The 19,753-nt window shown below is 45.1% G+C and overlaps 1 pseudogene; it reads left to right on the top strand.

The window, feature by feature from the left end:
* Positions 1-15,439: 15,439 nt before the first annotated feature.
* LOC124717454 lies at positions 15,440-15,557 on the top strand (annotated as a pseudogene).
* Positions 15,558-19,753: the final 4,196 nt, after the last annotated feature.

Genomic DNA, 19,753 nt, shown 5'->3' with positions numbered 1-19,753 from the left:
GGCATCAAGGGATCACCATTTTAGTATTGGAGGGCAGTGTGGAGGGTAAAAATCGTAGAGGGAGACCAAGAGATGAATACACTAAGCAGATTCAGAAGGATGTAGGTTGCAGTAGGTACTGGGAGATAAAGAAGCTTGCACAGGATAGAGTAGCATGGAGAGCTGCATCAAACCAGTCTCTGGACTGAAGGCCACAACAACATCAACAACAACATTTGCAGTGATGTTCTGCAAATAATGTAAAACTGCAAGATAGCTAAAGTTTGAATGGGAACCGATGGCAATTAACTGTGACCTGCGTTTGGACACAGGAAGGTATAACCAAATGGTTCAAATGGCTCTGAGCACTATGGGACTTAACATCTAAGATCATCAGTCCCCTAGAACTTAGACCTACTTAAATCTAACTAACCTAAGGACATCACACACATCCATGCCCGAGGCAGGATTCGAACCTGCGACCGTAACGGTCGCACGGTTCCAGACTGTAGCGCCTAGAACCGCTTGGCCACCCAGGCCGACAAGGTATAACCCACCGTGGTTCTGGAGCCGTCATTATATATCTCAAAATACTGAGGGGAAAATATCATCAAATCCGGCTTTTACTAATAATTATAAAATTACACGTGTTGCACCTAAATCTGGACTCGGCCATTGTGTTTGAAGAGAATGACACAGCGAAAAAACAAACAGCCGTTTTTAAAGAAACAGCAGTCCAAAACCAAAATATATTTCCAACGTAACCTGGTATGCAAAATTCTAAAAACCAGGGAAAATCTAGAGAGTACCTCAACTCAAATACTTATACGAAACGATAGAAGGAGGGAAATGGCCTGGAAAAGACTGGTTATGAAGTTCTTAGCCACCAAACGGAAACAGCTAAAAGGCTTAGAACAGACGTCTGTAACGAAATACATATCTTAAAATACACAAAACTGGAGAGACTACAACATAGTAAAGTGACTTTATGGGGCTAAGAAGTGCATTTTAAACAAAGAGACCGAAACGTAATGAGAGATAATTTACGTATAAATTATTCTGAAGGGTGATATACAGATTAAAATGAAATGAAGATACAGAAAAGTATGCCAAAATTTATTCTCTAACGAAAGAGCGTTTATAGCTTTTGGAGACTTAGGGAAAGCTTTTGACAATGTTGACTGGAATCTTTCTTTGAAATTCTGAAGGTAGTAGGGGTAAAATACAGGGAGCGAAAAGCTATTTGTGATTTGTACAGAAACGAGGCAGCAAGTAAGAATCGAGCGACATGTAAGTCAACCCGTGGTGGAAAAGGGAGCTAGATAGGGTCGTAGCCTACTCCCTATGTTATTCAATATGAACATTGAATAAGCAGTAAAGGAAACAAAAAAGTTTGGAGTAGGCATTAAAGTCAAGGGAGAGGATTTAAAACTTTGATTCTGCCGATGACATTATAATTCTGTCAAGACAGCTGAGGAATTGGAAGAGCATTTCAACGGAATGGAGGGAAGGAAAACTGGGTTTAATGTCCCTTCGACATTGGGATCATTGGGACTTATAACAGGCTTGGATAGTGTCAAGTACGGGGAAGAAAATCGGGCGTTGTCTTTCAACGTAACCATCCCGGAATTTGCCTGGAGTGTTTTAGGGACATTACGGAAAACCTGAATCTACATGACCGATCGCGGGTTTGAACCGTCGTCCAGTGTGCTAACACAGCTCCACGTCGCTCGGTTTGAATGGAATGGACAGTGTCTCGAAAGGAGCATTAAGATGAACATAAAAAAAGTAGAACGAGGAAAATGGAGCATAGTAGAATTAAATCAGGCGACGCTGAGGGAACTGGATTAGGAACTGAGACTTTTAAAGTAGCACATGAGTTTTTTTATTTGGGCTGCAAAATATCTGATTAAGGGCGAAGCAGAAAGGGTAAAAAAAGAAAAAGAAAGAAAAGAAAGTTTCTGAAGCAGTTAACATCGAGTGTAGCTATAAGTGTCAGGAAGTGTTTCCTGTAAGTATTTGTATGGAGTGTGGCCATGCATGGAAGTGAAACATAGACGATGAACAGTTTAGACGGAACAGAAGCTTTTGAAATGTGATGCTACATAAGAATGCTGAAGATTGGATTGGTAGATCACGTAACTAATGACGAGGTACCGGAATAGAGTTGCGGAGAAGATAAATTTGTGGCACAAACTGAATGGCAGAAGGGGTCGGTTGGTAGGACGCAATCCGAGACATCAAGGGATCACCAATTTAGTATTGGAGGGAAGTGTGGAGAGTAAATATCGTAGAGGAAGACCAAGAGACGAATACAGTAAGGAGATTCAGTAGCGTGTATGGTGGGTACGGACTCGGGGATAGAGCGGACTGAAGGCCACAACAACAACATGAAACAACGAAGGTACAATTCAGATTATTATTATATTATACATTAATATTAAAGGAATGGGACAAACCAGATTAAGTAGACAGGTTGTGAAAATTTTCAAAAGTAGGAGCAACAATACCATCGAAAACGTAAAGTACACGATTGGCCATTATAATTGCTACACCAAGAAGAAAGGCAGATGATAAACGGGTATTCATTGGACAAATGTATTATACTAGAACTGACATATGATTATATTTTCATGCAATTTGGGTGCATAGATACTGAGAAATCAGTACCCAGAACAACCACATCCGGCCGTAATAACGGCCTCCATACGCCTCGACATTGAGTCCAACAGAGCTTGGATGGCGTGTACAGGTACAGCTGCCCATGCAGCTTCAACACGATACCACAGTTCATCAAGAGTAGTGACTGGCGTATTGTGACGAGCCAGTTGCTCGGCCACCATTGACCAGACGTTTTCAATTGGTGAGAGATCTGGAGAATTTGCTGGCCAGGGCAGCAGTCGAACATTTTCCGTATCCAGAAAGGCCCGTAAAGGACCTGCAACATGCGGTCGTGCATTATCCTGATCAAATGTAAGGTTTCGCAGAGATCGAATTAAGGATAGAACCACGGGTCATAGCACATCTGAAATGTAACATCCACTGTTCAAAGCGCCGTTCAATGCGAACAACAGTGACCGAGACGTGTAACCAATGGCACCCCATACCATCACGCCGAGTGATATGTCAGTATGGCGATGACGAATACACGCTTCCAACGCTCGTTCACCGCGATGTCGCCAAACACGGATGCGACCATCATGATGCTGTAAACAGAACCTGGATTCATCCGAAAAATTGACGTTTTGCCATTCGTGCACCCAGGTTCGTCGTTGAGTACACCATCGCAGGCGCTCCTGTCTGTGATGCAGCGTCAAGGGTAACCGCCGCCGTGGTCTCCGAGCTGATGGTCCATGCTGCTGCAAACGTCGAACTGTTCGTGCAGATGGTTGTTGTCTTGCAAACGTCCCCATCTGTTGACTCAGGGATCGAGACGTGGCTGCACGATCCGTTACAGCCATGCGGATAAGATGCCTGTCATCTCGACTGCTAGTGATACGAGGCCGTTGGGATCCATCACGGCGTTCCGTATTATCCTCCTGAACCCACTGATTCCATATTCTGCTAACAGTCATTGGATCTCGACCAACGCGAGCAGCAATGTCGCGATACGATAAACCGCAATCGCGATAGGCTACAATCCGACCTTTATCAAGGTGGAAACGTATGGTACGCATTTCTCCTCCTTACACGAGGCATCACAACGTTTCACCAGGCAACGCCGGTCGACTGCTGTTTGTGTATGAGAAATGGTTGGAAACATTCCTTATGTGAGCACGTTGTAGGTGTCGCCACCGGCACCAATTTTGTGTGAACGCTCTGAAAAGCTAATCATTTGCACATCACAGCATCTTCTTCCTGTCGGTTAAATTTCGCGTCTGTAGCACGTGGTGTAGCAATTGTAATGGCCAGTAGTGTATATATGTGCAGTCCCACGCTACTTTCGTTGTCTCAGAAGGGGATGTTTAGCGGTAGTCGCACGGAGTTATTGCAGTACTCTCGGGTTTTTCAGCCAGGCAAACAGTCCTGTCGAGAATTCTTGTCCTGACAGAAAAATCCGAGAGAGCCGCGCGGGATTAGCCGAGCGGTGTAGGACGCTACAGTCATGGACTGTGCGGCTGGTCTCGTCGGAGGTTCGAGTCCTCCCTGGGGCATGAGTGTGTGTGTGTGTCCTTAGGATAATTTACGTTAAGTTGTGTGTAAGTTTAGGGACTGATGACCTTAGCAATTAAGTCTCATGAGATTTCACACACATTTGATCAAAAAGCCGAGAGAGGAAAAGACTCCCTTTCTGAGAGAATGGATACAGACACAAAGAACAGCTAAGACAAAACTCTTAATATGAACCTTGTTGTAGATCGCGTGATCCAGACACACACAAAAATGTGGCCTATGGCTGGATCAGAGGTGTGGAGTAAGACTGCAGGCTTCCTGTACGAGGAGGAGCAGCAGCGATTAGCAAAGCGATCGCTGCGAGGCTCCACTCGCTCGTGGGTCGTGTTCGTGGCGGCCTCAATGCTCCGGCGCGGAGGGTAGGTCGGGGTGAAAGGCGTCAGCGCCGCTAAGGGTAAACAGGAGGGGAGGCCTCGGGGAAGGAAAACAGAGGAGCAGCAGCTGGCCTGTACGTGTGCGTGTGTGTGTGGGGCCCGCTGCCGCGTGCGTCCGGCCTGCTACGTCATCACTGACGTCACGTCCTGTCCGGCACTGCGGCCCGCGGACGTTGCGACCTGTGGCGTCCGCTGAACGGATGGCAGGCTTCTGCAGTTCGGCAATTTCGACACGACTGAGTCGGTCCACTCGAGTGCTTCTTGTCACCCATGAATGAATTTTCACAGGACGCATACAAAATAATTGCCACAAAAGGTAGCGGTTCACTTACCTCTGTAGTCTGTAAGGAAGGAACGCGAAAATGAGCCGCATGGTTTACTGGAATCGCCACGAAGGAAAAGTAATAACTTTGGGAGAAAACCAATCGTTATACACAGTTTCAAAATCATGTAAAACCTTTGATGCTTATGGAACATCAAATCTCTATCTCGGTCACTATTCACCTGATTCTAAGGCAAATTGCTTAAAACATGTGCCCAATAGCTATTCCAAACGCTGAATAAATTTTCTTCGAAACATGTAGATTCTGGACTTCTAACCAAAAAGCTTGACCTACGAGGTGCGTTCACATATTAATTTTTATTTTTTGGTAAGAGCTTTGTTAATCTACAGCAATGTCATCCTCTTCAAAATATTCCTCCTTACATACTGTACAGGCCGGCCGTTGTGGCCGAGCTGTTCTAGGCGCTTCAGTCTGGAACCGCGCGACTGCTGCAGTCGCAGGTTCTAATCCTGCCTCGGGCATGGATGTGTGTGATGTGATTAGGTTAGTTAGGTTTAAGTAGTTCTAAGTTCTAGGAGACTGATGACCTCAGATGTTAAGTCCCAAAGTGCTCAGACCCACATACTGTACACTTATGCCAGTGCTTTTTCCAATTCCCGAAACACTTTACGAACTATGTCTTCGGGATAGTTTTTAGGTCTCTTAACTGTGCATTTTAATCTCATCCATGCTTGTAAAACCGTTGTCCTTTAAGGCCTGCTTTGAAATTTTTGTATCCCTTGTAAGCCCTTGGTTTACTCATAACAGGTTCACCAAAAGCAATATTTAACATTTCTAAAAATTTCATACAATTTATTCCATTCTTATAACAAAATTTAATGCACGTTCTCTAATCTATTTTTATACAAAACAAATATTCGTTGATGCTACCACAACACATGTAACCTTTTTGACAGCTGACAACAAAGTAAATACTCAATATGCATAACATTGTGAACATACTTTTGAGACAGGTTTACGAAGACAGTGATAAAAAAAGTAGTCCAGATCGGACTAATATAACACACAAAATTATAAATTTCTGCTTACTTTTTAAACACTCTTCGTGTTGCAAGAATTGTTAGGTTTGAATGTAGCTGGGTTGGGGTTGGGTTGTTTGGTGGAGGAGACCAGACAGAGAGGTCATCGGTCTCATGGGGTTAGGGAAGGACGAACCATCCCGGAATTTGCCTGGAGCGATTTAGGGAAATCACGGAAAACCTAAATCAGGACGATCACACGCGGGATTGAACCGTCGTCCTCCCGAATGCGAGTCCAGTGTGCTAGCCACTGCGCCACCTCGCTCCGTTTCAATGCCGTCCTTCAAAGAAAACTTCTACCTTTTAGTAGGAACACAAAGTAGGAACAAGCCTTAAGTTCTACATATTTATTGCATTATATGGGGTTCATTTTACGAATAGCAATAGAGGAATATACAGGGTTATTACAAATGACTGAAGCGATTTCACAGCTCTACAATAATTTTATTATTTGAGATATTTTCACAATGCTTTGCACACATATACAAAAACTCAAAAAGTTTTTTTAGGCATTCACAAATGTTCGATATGTGCCCCTTTAGTGATTCGGCAGACATCAAGCCGATAATCAAGTTCCTCCCACACTCGGCGCAGCATGTCCCCGTCAATGAGTTCGAAAGCATCGTTGATGCGAGCTCGCAGTTCTGGCACGTTTCTTGGTAGAGGAGGTTTAAACACTGATCTTTCACATAACCCCACAGAAAGAAATCGCATGGGGTTAAGTCGGGAGAGCGTGGAGGCCATGACATGAATTGCTGATCTCCACCACGACCGATCCATCAATTTTCCAATCTCCTGTTTAAGAAATGCCGAATATCATGATGGAAGTGCGGTGGAGTACCATCCTGTTGAAAGACGAAAATAGCTCCCTGCTTGCTTTATTCGTCGACTTCCGCGGGCTACGCGTGAAACTTGCCCGCACGCGTTCAACCGTTTCTTCGCTCACTGCAGGCCGACCCGTTGATTTCCCCTTACAGGGGCATCCAGAAGCTTTAAACTGCGCATACCATCGCCGAATGGAGTTAGCAGTTGGTGGATCTTTGTTGAACTTCGTCCTGAAGTGACGTTGCACTGTTATGACTGACTGATGTGAGTGCATTTCAAGCACGACAAACGGTTTCTCGGCTCCTGTCGCCATTTTGTCTCACTGCGCTCTCGAGCGCTCTGGCGGTAGAAACCTGAAGTGCGGCTTCAGCCGAACAAAACTTTATGAGTATTTCTACGTATCTGTAGTGTGTCGTGACCATATGTCAATGAATGGAGCTACAGTGAAATTATGAAATCGCTTCAATCATTTGTAATAGCCCTGTACATTCACATGAACAGCAATTCGGTCCTATGTTTGTAGTAGAATCCTGACTCCGTTCTTATGTTAATGTTATTTACTCTATAATGTTGTGTTTCGAAAGAAGCTATCGTTTTTTGTATTCCTTATGGTCTTAATGCATTTGTCTAAAAATATACGCAGCCGCGACGTATCTGTATGCGGCGTCGCCACAGATTTAAAGCGCGCGCCGCGGCAGGACCGGAACTACGTTGTGAAACAGCCTGTAGAAGGGCCCTGTGACGTAGCAGGGTAGGCAGAGTGGGGACTCGCTCGCTCTTCAGTTTACCGACAGACTATAGCTATAAGCGTAAGACGAAAGGTGAGCTTTGGAATTGTGTCTCGGTAGCGCCCAAACAGTGCAACCTTTGCACATCATTTAGCAGTCTTTTCCGAAATATCGTTACAGCGATTGGGGACATCAGCTAGTCGTAAGAGACGTCGGAGAGGGCTACATTAAATATTTCTTCCGAAAAGACAGAATTCGTAATTAACATTTAAAATGTTTCAAATACACAACAGGCTGAATACATTGAAGCGGTTTATAAAGGGGGAATCACGTAAAACCTGAACTCCAAATATTGCTGAAATGGGAAGTGTTATTCATGTACCGTTTTCACAGATTGGTAGTCAGGAGCTCATACTGTTAGCCAATAAACGGAATGTAATAATACTTAGAAAGAGTATTTTTTATGGTACCATATATTTTTTTAAATAGAACAACGACTATTGAAATTAGCAAACTAAACGTAGGGTAAATCACAATGGCAGTGGTGTTTGTTGCAAAATTCTAGTTCGAGTCGTTGACGGACCATCGTATTTGGAAATTTCTCACACTGACTTTTGTTAGTGCCATTGAACATGCATGGTTGCTACATACGATGTTGTTATATTTGCCTACAGTGTCCTCGTGTGTTCCTTTAGTGCACTGCAACTTGCTAGTCAGTTGATGTGTGACAGTCCAAGCAATAGGTCGTGATTTTCCAATGCAGAGAAAACCGACATGCTCATGACGTGTGGAGAGTGGAGGAAGAATGCGGCTAGATGTCCCAACATATAACTACCATCTCGACCGTTATACGTCAGCCTCCTCATTCAGTTACCTGAAAGTGGTATTGTAACACCTAGACATCGTAACGGAAAAAAATTAGTGGCGGGAGAAGAGGAGGAGATTAACGTTATTGCTGCTGTTTCAGGCGATCCTCACGTTAGCTTCCGTCTAATTGCACGACAAACTGGCATGAGCAAATGATAAACGGGAATTCATTGGACAAATATATTATACTAGAACTGACATGTGATTACATTTTCACGCAGTTTCGGTGCATAGATGCTGAGAAATCAGTACCCAGAACAACCTCCTCTGGCCGTAATAACGGCCTTGACACGCCTGGGCATTGAGTCAAACAGAGCTTGGATGGCGTGTACAGGTACAGCTGCCCATGCAGCTTCAACACGATACCACAGTTCATCAAGAGCAGTGACTGGCGTTTTGTGACGAGCCAGTTGCTCGGCCACCATTGACCAGACGTTTTCAGTTGGTGAGAGATCTGGAGAATGTGCTGACCAGGGCAGCAGTCGAACATTTTCCGTATCCAGAAAGTCCCGTACAGGATCTGCAACATGCGTCGTGCATTATCCGGCTGAAGTGTAGGATTTCGCAGGGATCGAGTGCAAGGTAGAGGCACAGGTCGTAACACATCTGAAATGTAACGTCCACTGTTCAAAGTGCCGTCAATGCGAACAACAGGTGACCGAGACGTGTAACCAGTGGCACCCCATACCATCACGGCGGGTGATACGCCAGTATGGCGATGACGAATACACGCTTCCAATGTGCGTTCACCGCGATGTCGCCAAACACGGATGCGGCCATCATGATGCAGTAAACAAAACCTGGATTTATCCGACAAAATGACGTTTTGCCATTCGTGCACCCAGGTTCGTCGTTGAGTACACCATCGCAGGCACTCCTGTCTGGGATGCAGCGTCAAGGATAACCGCAGCCATGGTCTCCGAGCTGATAGTCCTTGCTCCTGCAAACGTCGTCGAACTGTTCGTGCTGATGGTTGTTGTCTAGCAAACGTCCCCATCTGTTGACTCACGGATCGAGACGTGGCTGCACGATCCGTTACAGCCATGCGGATAAGATTCCTTTCATCTCGACTGCTAGTGATACGAGGCCATTCGGATCTAGCAGGGCGTTCCGTATTACCCTCCTAAACCCACCGAATCCATATTCTGGTAACAGTCATTGGATCTCGACCAACGCGAGCAGCAATGTCGCGATACCATAAACCGCAATCGTGATAGGCTACAATCCGATCTTTAGCAAACTCGGATGTTACGCATTTCTCCTCCTTACACGAGGCATCACAACAACGTTTCACCAGGCAACGCCGGTCAACTGCCGTTTGTGTATGAGAAATCGGTTGGAAACTTTCCTCATGTCAGCACGTTGTAGGTGTCGCCACCGGCGCCAGCCTTGTGTGAATGCTCTGAGAAGCTAATCATTTGCATATCACAGCATCTTCTTCCTGTCGGATAAATTTCCCGTCTGTAGCACGTCATCTTCGTGGTGTAGCAGTTTTAATGGCCAGTAGTGTAGGTTCCAGCTCTATCACATCTCTCTCCATCAAGAGCTGCCTGGAAACGAATACGAGAATCGTGTTAACTTCCGTAAATGGGCATTAAGACAGCCACAGATGTATCACGTATCTTCTGTACTGATGAAGCCACATTTACCAGTCATGGCCACGTAAACCGGCGACACATGCACCATTGGTCTGTTACCAGTCCCCGTACGCTGCGCCAGGTCGAACGGCGGTGTCCATGGAGTGTAAGTGTAAACGTGTAGTGTGGGATACTGAACCGTCAGCTCGTACGTCCGTTTTTCATAGTCAGTACACTGAATCCGCACAAGTATCGCAGCCTCCTAAAAAAAAAAAAAACCACTTCTACAGATGCCAGGAGAACTTCCTCTGCAGACTAGGAGGGACCTGTGGTACCAAAATGATGACTGTGCAGCCTGCAGTGCACGGAGTACTACAGCATGTCTTCACGGACTGTTCTCAAATCGTTGGGTCGGAGACACAGGACCTGTACCATGGCAGGCCTGTACAGAAACTCTCCTGTGAACCTTGCAGAACTAGCTCTCCTGAAAGAAAGGATATTGCGGAGACATGGCTTAGCCACAGCCTGGAGGATGTTTCCAGAAAGAGACTTTCTTCAGTAGGGAAAGCTGAAAGACGTTGTCTACAAGGTCATATGAACTACACCCGATAAAACTTCCTGGCAGATTGTGTGCCGGACCGAGGCTCGAACTCGGGACCGGCACACAGTTTTAATCTGCCTGGAAGTTTCGTATTAGCGCACACTCCGCTGCAGAGTTAAAATCTCATTCTGGAAACATCCTCCAGGCTGTGGCTAAGCCATGTCTCCGCAATATCCTTTCTTTCAGGAGAGCTAGTTCTGCAAGGTTCGCAGGAGAGTTTCTGTACTGTTTGGAAAGTAGGAGACGGGGTACTGGCAGAAGTAAAGCTGTGATTACGGGGCGTCAGTCGTGCTTGGATAGCTAAGTTGGTAGAGTACTTGCCCGCGAAAGGCAAAGGTCCCGAGTTCGAGTCTCGGTCCGCCAAACAGGTTTAATCTGCCAGGAAGTTTCATATCAGCGCTGCAGAGTGAAAATCTCATTCTGAACTACACCCGATGATATGCATGGAAGTACGAGGTGCATTCAAGTTCTAAGGCCGCCGATTTTTTTTTCTCCGGACTAGAAAGAAACATGCGGATTGTTTTAAAATGAGGCCTCGTTCATTGTCAATACGTCCCAGAGATGGCAGCACCGTGCGGCAGATGGAATTTTACCGCCAGCGGCGAGAATGAGGACTGTTTTAAATACTTAAAATGGCGACGTTTTCCTTACTTGAACAGCATGCAATCATTCGTTTTCTGAATTTGCGTGGTGTGAAACCAATTGAAATTCATCAACGGTTGAAGGAGACATGTGGTTATGGAGTTATGGATGTGTCGAAAGTGCGTTCGTGGGTGCGACAGTTCAATGAAGGCAGAACATCGTGTGACAACAAACCGAAACAACCTCGGGCTCGCACAAGCCGGTCTGACGACACGATCGAGAAAGTGGAGAGAATTGTTATGAAGGATCGCCGAATGACTGTTGAACAGATCGCCTCGAGAGTTGGCATTTCTGTGGGTTCTGTGCACACAATCCTGCATGACGACCTGAAAATGCGAAAAGTGTCATCCAGGTGGGTGCCACGAATGCTGACGGACGACCACACGGCTGCCCGTGTGACATGTTGCCAAGCAATGTTGACGCGCAACGACAGCATGAATGGGACTTTCTTTTCGTCGGTTGTGGCAATGGATGAGACGTGGATGCCATTTTTCAATCCAGAAACATACCGCCAGTCAGCTCAATGGAAGCACACAGATTCACCGCCACCAAAAAAATTTCGGGTAACCGCCAGTGCTGGAGAAATGATGGTGTCCATGTTCTGGGACAGCGAGGGCGTAATCCTTACCTATTGCGTTCCAAAGGGCACTACGGTAACAGGTGAATCCTACGAAAATGTTTTGAGGAACAAATTCCTTCCTGCACTGCAACAAAAACGTCCGGGAAGGGCTGCGCGTGTGCTGTTTCACCAAGGCAACGCACCCGCACATCGAGCTAACGTTACGCAAAAGTTTCTTCGTGATAACAACTTTGAAGTGATTCCTCATGTTCCCTACTCACCTGACCTGACTCATAGTGACTTTTGGCTTTTTCCAACAACGAAAGACACTCTCCGTGGCCGCTCATTCACCAGCCGTGCTGCTATTGCCTCAGCGATTTTCCAGTGGTCAAAACAGACTCCTAAAGAAGCCTTCGTCACTGCCATGGAATCATGGCGTCAGCGTTGTGAAAAATGTGTACGTCTGCAGGGTGATTACGTCGAGAAGTAACGCCAGTTTCATCGATTTCAGGTGAGTAGTTAATTAGAAAAAAATCGGAGGCCTTAGAACTTGAATGCACCGTGTATTAGTGCAGCCTGCTCGGACATCTTCACTAAAATGCTTTCACGTGTGCAGCAGTCGTTCCATACCAAACTGGAAGGATGTAATGCCGTTGTAAGTGGTCAGTTTGAGCACAACTTGCGATGTTCAATTGTCTCGTTAATGGGCAACATCCATGTAACTAGTGTATTCACTTACGTTGTTCTCTAGTGTGTGCCACCACAGGTTTGTACAAGCGTCGCCGTGGGAACTTTTTAAACTACGAAATCTCGTAAACGACTCGCAGTAGAAGCCTGCAGCAAATACCACTGACATTCTAGTTTACTCTACTTCAAACTTGTTAATGTAAACAGGAATTGTTCCATTTTAAAAGTGTATCTTTGCACAAAAATATATTTTGTAACTATTATTACAGTCTAAAACAAGGTCCGTATGCGCGGCTTAGTGTCACCGCCATAGAGTCAGTGGCAACGATACTTTTCATAATGGAAATGAGCGTATGGCATCGTCGGCCGGCAGGCCCCTATTCGGGGAAGTTCGGCTGCCAAGTGCAAGTCTTATTTCATTCGACACCACATTGGGCGACTTGCGTGCCAGTGGTGAGGATGAAATGATGAAGAGGACAACACAACACCCAGTCCCCGAGCGGAGAAAATCTTCAACCAGGCCAGGAATCGAACCCGGGCCCGCTTGCACAGAAGATGCGCACCTTACCGCCCAGCTAAGCAGGCCGACTACTTTTCATAATATTATTATTACAGTGTTTTTATCCGTTCATAATAGGAGCCGGTGACAATCAACCCACTCTATGAAAACCAGACATCAAAAGCACTTTCCATTTCCGCGATATTTGCGTTCCAAATTTTAGGTGATTACCTCGTACAAATAAGGAATAAAATGTAAACCGCTTATAAGTTATTATAAGTTAATGAACGACATTTACAATAAAAAATGACACCCAGTAAAAAGGAAAATGTAGCGCTGCATCACTGTCATATAGCCGGAATTTCTGTATCCGGCGGAGTGTTTACTCAAATTGAAGAGCTGGGGCCCGCCGCGGTGGTCTAGCGGTTCTAGGCGCTCACTCCGGAGCCGCGCGACTGCTACGGTCGCAGGTTCGAATCCTGCCTCGGGCATGGATGTGTGTGATGTCCTTAGGTTAGTTAGGTTTAAGTAGTTCTAAGTTCTAGGCGACTGATGACCATAGATGTTAAGTCCCATAGTGCTCAGAGCCATTTGAACCATTTTTGAAGATCTGGGGAAAAACTCAAAGGAAAGTACCATGGAAATAATCGGTCCGAGGAAAACTGGGAGTACCTGGATGAGACGTGATGAAGAAGTGTCCACCCGAAAAAATAAACTGTCTCGTGCTGTCAGGAAAACAAGAATTTCGTTTCATGGTCACTTAGTTCGAATAAACCTAGAAAGACGGACTAAAAAATGTTTGACGTTCTCGACAAGAATCTCAAAACGCAATCCACTTGGCTCAGGGAAGTGAAACAGGACGTAGCAGAAAATAACTTTTCGAAAGCGGAAATCCTAGACAAGAAACAAGATTAGAAAGCTCGTGACTTTCAGGAAATGGTCAGAAACCGCATCACTGTATTTACTCTTATATTTTTGCTACCTGATTAGATTAGGGCCATCATGCCCTCTCCTACATCGGACTAGTGTTTCTCTCTCTCTCTCTTTCTCTCTCTCTCTCTCTCTCTCTCTCACACACACACACACACACACACACACACACACACACACACACAAGCGTGCGCACGCATACACACAGTAATATTTTTACGTTACAGTTACCCAAGAAATAACAATTTCAATGTTCAAATGTTTGTGAAATCTTATGGGACTTAACTGCTAAGGTCATCAGTCCCTAAGCTTACACACTACTTAACCTAAATTATCCTAAGGACAAACACACACATTCATGCCCGAAGGAGGACTCGAACCTCTGCCGGGACCAGCCGCAAAGTCCATGACTCAGCGCCTGAGACCGCGCGGCTAACAATTTCAATATGAGAAATAGTATTAAAATGATTTGTGTGTCTACAGTGACAGTGTGAGTAAGTAATACTTACTACGGACTAAGAAAGTTTATAGTGACAGTACTTTTACTACTACTACTACCGCTGTTGCCACTAATAGTGATGATGATAATAACAATATCAGTAATGACAGTGGCAGATATTTAAAAAAGTTTTAGGTGTACAAAATAGATATTTCCTTATGTAGCGAGTTCTCGACGAAGGAAATTTAAGGAGACTGCTTGACCTAAGAATACAGGGAAATGAGGAAGATATGGTTGGAAAGAAGTGTGTGCGAGGGTAACGAGTGCGTACAGAGACATTGATAATCATTATTGTTCTTTAGTAGAGACGTTCAAATGGCTCTGAGCACGATGGGACTTAACATCTGAGGTCATCAGTCCCCTAGAACTTAGAACTACTTAAACCTAACCTAAGCACATCACACACATCCATGCCCGAGGCAGGATTCGAACCTGCGACCGTAGCGGTCGCGCGGTTCCAGACTGAAGCGCCTAGAATCGATCGGCCACACCGGCCGGCAGTAGAGATGTTATTAACCGTCACCTGAAGCTGGAGATGTTATTCGTTTCTCTCATATAATGCTTGAGGTAATTCCAGAGTCGGGTTCGTGCTACTGCGAAGGATTTCGAGATAGTGGCTGAATGATGGAGTGGGACAGAAAGGATTCTGCTCTGGTGGGAACGGGTGTTTCTGCCGTGTTGTTCAAATAAGAGCGTTAAGGTCGGGGACAGACATGGTGGACAGTGTACGTTGAGAAGACAGTGGGGAAAACAGAGGATTATGGCAATCTTTGCACTTGTCTGCACGCAGCCAGGATAGCCGTGAGTCTGATGATGCATTTTATTCAAAGAGTCGAACATCACAGATAAAACCAACACAGGCATTGATAACCAGTTCCAGACGCCGTATCTTTCCTGGGGTGACCTTGCAAGATAACGTCGCAGTAGTCAATAACTCTAAGTACTTGTAAAAGTTTCCTTTTCAGTCCAAGAAGGAAGACTTCTTTTTATATTTTTGTTGGGCATGGAAAGATGTTGATGGGATCTTGCACATTGCAGTTACGTACTCTGCAATTTAGATTTTCATCCATTATTACTTCTAGACTCTTTAATGAACGAGAGGAATTTGTATTTCTCCATTTAGTGTTAAAGGTAGTGGCAACGGCCTTGCCGCAGTGGATACACCGGTTCCCGTGAGATCACAGAAGTTAAGCGCTGTCGGGCGTGGTTGGCACTTGGATGGGTGACCATCCAGGCCGTCATGCGCTGTTGCCATTTTTCGGGGTGCACTCAGCCTCGTGATGCCAATTGAGGAGCTACTCGACCGAATAGTAGCGGCTCCGGTCAAAGAAAACCATCGTAACGACCGGGACAGCGGTGTGCTGACCACACTCCCCTCCTATCCGCATCCTCACTTGAGGATGACACGGCGGTCGGACGGTCCTGATGGGCCACTTGTGACCTTATGACGGAGTGCTTTGTTAAAGGTAGTAGGGATTCCCGATATTTCGGGCTAATGAGCCTAGAATGACCGACCTGTGCCACTTGAGTTTTGGGTGGGCTGACTTTTTAACTTTATATCCTGCGCCCCTTTTGATAGTGCACACAGGTCGGTATTGAGATTCTCGATAGATGTCTTCAGGTTTATTAGTCTTGCACTTAGATACAACGAGAGGTCATCAGCGTATATGTGGGATTTGCAGTACGACAAAACTGATGAGAACGTTGACGTACAGTCAGAAGAGAATAGGACTCAGTACCGAATCCTGGGGAACGCCTGTATGAGCAGATGAAAGAAAACAAGGACACAGTAAAAGAATTAAGAAATACTGGGAAGACCGGAAATCAGGGAAAAAAACAAAATCATGTGGAAGTTAGTTCACGTGGTCCGTAGATGATCGACATCGAAGGAAGAAGTAGTACCCAAAGATCTTCCGACTGTGCTCTCTTTCACAGTCTTGGATAAATGTGTCTAGCCTTTGTCGTCGTCTCACTTTTCGTTGTAAACTCAAGCTTTTGACGATTTGAGCACTCGTCATCATCACGAGTTAACTGTCGTGCTAATACACCATGTGGTACACTTGTATTTAGGTGGCTGAACTATATAATGGAGACATCACCAGGTGACGAAACTTGCGTGTGCTATCATGTATAGATGTCTGTGATGGAGGGACAAGTTAGATTCTGATTCCGGCAGACGGTGGACCACTTAACATGTCTAATTTCGCTGCAGCTTCTCTGTACCGAGCTCCTGTTTCCATACTCCACTAACAGTATCGTCGCTGTACTGGTAAAAGCTACCGCTAGACATTCTGTCCTCAACAGCTTCTTTCCTATAGAATTCCAGTAGCTAGAAGCATAGGGCAAGACGTTCGTTTCCTAAAACGTAGTCGTATGTTTGTTTGTGAGGCTTTGTTCCTCAACAGCAGATTTGTCGAAATTGCTGTCTAGACTGCTATAAAGAAAGACGGGTAGTATACAATACGTAAAAGAATCAAGGAGGAATAATAAGAATAGAGGAACGGAGTGCTCGAATTAAGGGATGACAGGGATGTAATCTTTCGCCCCCTGCTCTTCAATATGTGCATCGAAGAAGCAATGACGGAAATAAAATAAAGTTTCAAGAGTGAAATTACAATTCAAGATGAAAAGATACCAATAATAAGATTCGGTGATGACACTGATACCCTCAGGGAAAGTGAAAAAGAATTACAGGATTCGTTGAATGAAATGAAAAGTCTAATGGGTACAGAATATGGATCCAGAGTAAATCGAAGACAGAGGAAAGTAATGCGAAGTAGCAGAAATCAGAACATCGAGAAACGTAAAATCAGATTTGGTGATCACAAAGTAGAACTTAAGGAATTCTGCTACCGAGGCAGCAAAATAACCCATGACGGACGGAATAAGGAGGTCATCAAAAGCGGACTAGCAATGGCAAAAAGGGCGTTCCTGACCAAGAGAAGACCATTAGTATCAAACATAGGCCTTAATTTGAGGAGGAAATTTCTGAGAATATGTGTTTGAGCACAGTATTGTATGGCAGTGAAACATGGGCTGTGGGAAAACCGGAACAGAAAAGAATCGAAGCATTTGAGATGTGGGCTACAGAAAAATGTTTAAAATTAGATGTAAAAGGAATGTATTGAAAACACTGAAAAGAAGGAGGGATAGGATGTTAGGGCATCTGTTAGGACATCGGGGAATGACTTCTGTGGTAGAGGGAGCCGTAGAGGGTAAAAACTGTAGAGGAAGACAAAGACTGGAATATATCCAGCAAATAATTCAGAACTTAGGTTGCAAGTGCTTCTCTAAGATGAAGAGGTTGACACAGGAGAAGAATTCCTGGCGGGCCGCATTAAACCAGTCAGAAGACTGATGACACAAAAAACAAAAAACAAAAATTGACTGAAGTAATTGCTATGACCGAAGTAATTTCTATAGCATTCATAACGAATGTTATAAATTCCAGGAACACTGGGAACAGGGTTGACTTTCACTCCGATGGTCGGTAAATGGACTGAATACTTTGTCTAGGACCACGCCTACTCTCTTCGTTGTAAATCCGAATAAAGAAGGGGTGCTATGGACTGACGATCTTGAGATGACTGGGTATCTGTGTTTCTTATATGTGGCTGACTTAGCACTTCGTTCACTATGGTGCCACAGGCTATACTCATATGGCAAATCGTGAGGATGAGGAGAGAGCAACTGGTCAAAAGTTTGAATCTACGGACAACTCTGACGCGGTGAGGAATTCGAGAAACATTTATCCCAGAATGGTTCACCCTGTGTATACATTCATTTACAGCGTAGGCACCTACATTTTTTTTGACACTTTGTAGCGTCGCTGGATGACGTTTCCGGACAAGGGGTTCCTATGCAAAACCTGATCTACTACGTCTCCTCCACAACCTCTAGAAGTGTGTAACATGAATTGTGAAACACCCTGTATGTAGAAGTGGCCATTTTCAGGAGGACAATTTCAACGGCAGTTCTGAAGGGTAACAGTATTACCGTTTCGGGCCTCCAACTTGGCATGACGACACGCCATTTGCCACAGCTAAAAGGTTTTTCCATTGGACGCTATGACGGTCACGAAGCTGTCTCGTAAACCCGTTTCAGAAGAACCGTAATACGCGTAACAATTTGGTGTGGAAATTACATTTGCGATTTCTCATAGTTGTTACCTGTCTCACGGAACTTACTTCCCAGGCACCTTCAATAATACTTTAAGTAATTTAAAAAGATTAAAGTGAATCTAATTTCTTCTATCAAACGCTTTTTCATAGCCAAACATATTTGCAAATATTTTCTCTTTTTATACTACTTTCACTCCTGTTCCGCTTATGTGTTCAATACATTCATTTGCAGTTATATAGAATTTTCCATTTTATGTTTTCAGATTATTTTACTGAAGGAAACGACGTGTCTTGACACTTCTATCTGGATTACATCCTAACATTCCTCATCGTATTGCCACAATGCACTTCCGCTAAGAGAACTCTTATCACCTTTTCCGTTACCTGTCCACCGATAAATGATACGCTAGTGATTCGGTTTAGTGCACCAGGTTCACCCTCGTTCCAGTAACTGTGCAGTTGCTACCAGACGCCACGGCGTTCGAGGTTGCGCCGAAGTCCGTCAGGACAGAATCGGCTTTTCGCCTTCCGCTTATGTTAGCCGCAGATCAGTAGTGGTTTTGGTGTTGCAGACAACTCAGGCGGCGGCGGACGTGCGACATTCGGCAAGCGCAAGCAGGACGCCGATGTGAGTGGGTGGTCCGTCTTTGATGTCAGGTCAAAGTTGATCAGTTTTCGTCGAGACGGGCTCCTGAACGACGCTCGACACATAGGCTCCGTTCGAAAGTGTTCACGAACCTATTTATTCGTTATTTGCTGTTCCCGGCGGCGCAATACTGTGGCTCCGTCTAGTTAAATTGAAAAGCAAGGAAAGAGAAAGCAGACATTTTTAATATGAACGTGAACTGGATATACGTTCAATCTCCTTCTCTCTCCTGTCTCTGTCCTTCTCCTATTCCCCCTCTCTTTGTCCATCTTCTCCTCCTTCCCTCCTCTCTCTCCGTCACCTCCTCCCCCTCGCTATCTTCTTCTCCCCCCCTCCCTCCTGCCCTTTCTTTCTCCTCCCGTCTCTACTCTCTCTCTCTCTCTCTCTCTCTCTCTCTCTCTCTCTCTCTCTCTCCCTCCCTCCCTCCCTCCCTCCCTCCCTCCCTCCCTCCCTCCCTCCCTCCCTCGATCTCCTCCTGCTCCCTCTCTCTGTCCATCTCCTCTTTTCAGCTATCTATATCCATTTCCTCCAACCCCTCTGTCCATCTCCTCATCCTGATCTTCAACTTTGTTTATTATTATTGCAAAATCAAGTTGTGTAGTATTATTCAAATCATAAACTGGTAAGTCATAAATAGAACTTTCCTGCTTCCTAGTAACTTTTCATAGCCTATGTCGACCCGC

The sequence above is a fragment of the Schistocerca piceifrons genome, chromosome 9 (genome assembly GCF_021461385.2).
Source record: "Schistocerca piceifrons isolate TAMUIC-IGC-003096 chromosome 9, iqSchPice1.1, whole genome shotgun sequence".
Lineage (NCBI taxonomy): Eukaryota > Metazoa > Arthropoda > Insecta > Orthoptera > Acrididae > Schistocerca > Schistocerca piceifrons.
The sequence above is the reverse complement of the archived record's forward strand: the minus strand, read 5'-3'. Positions and strand labels throughout refer to the sequence as shown.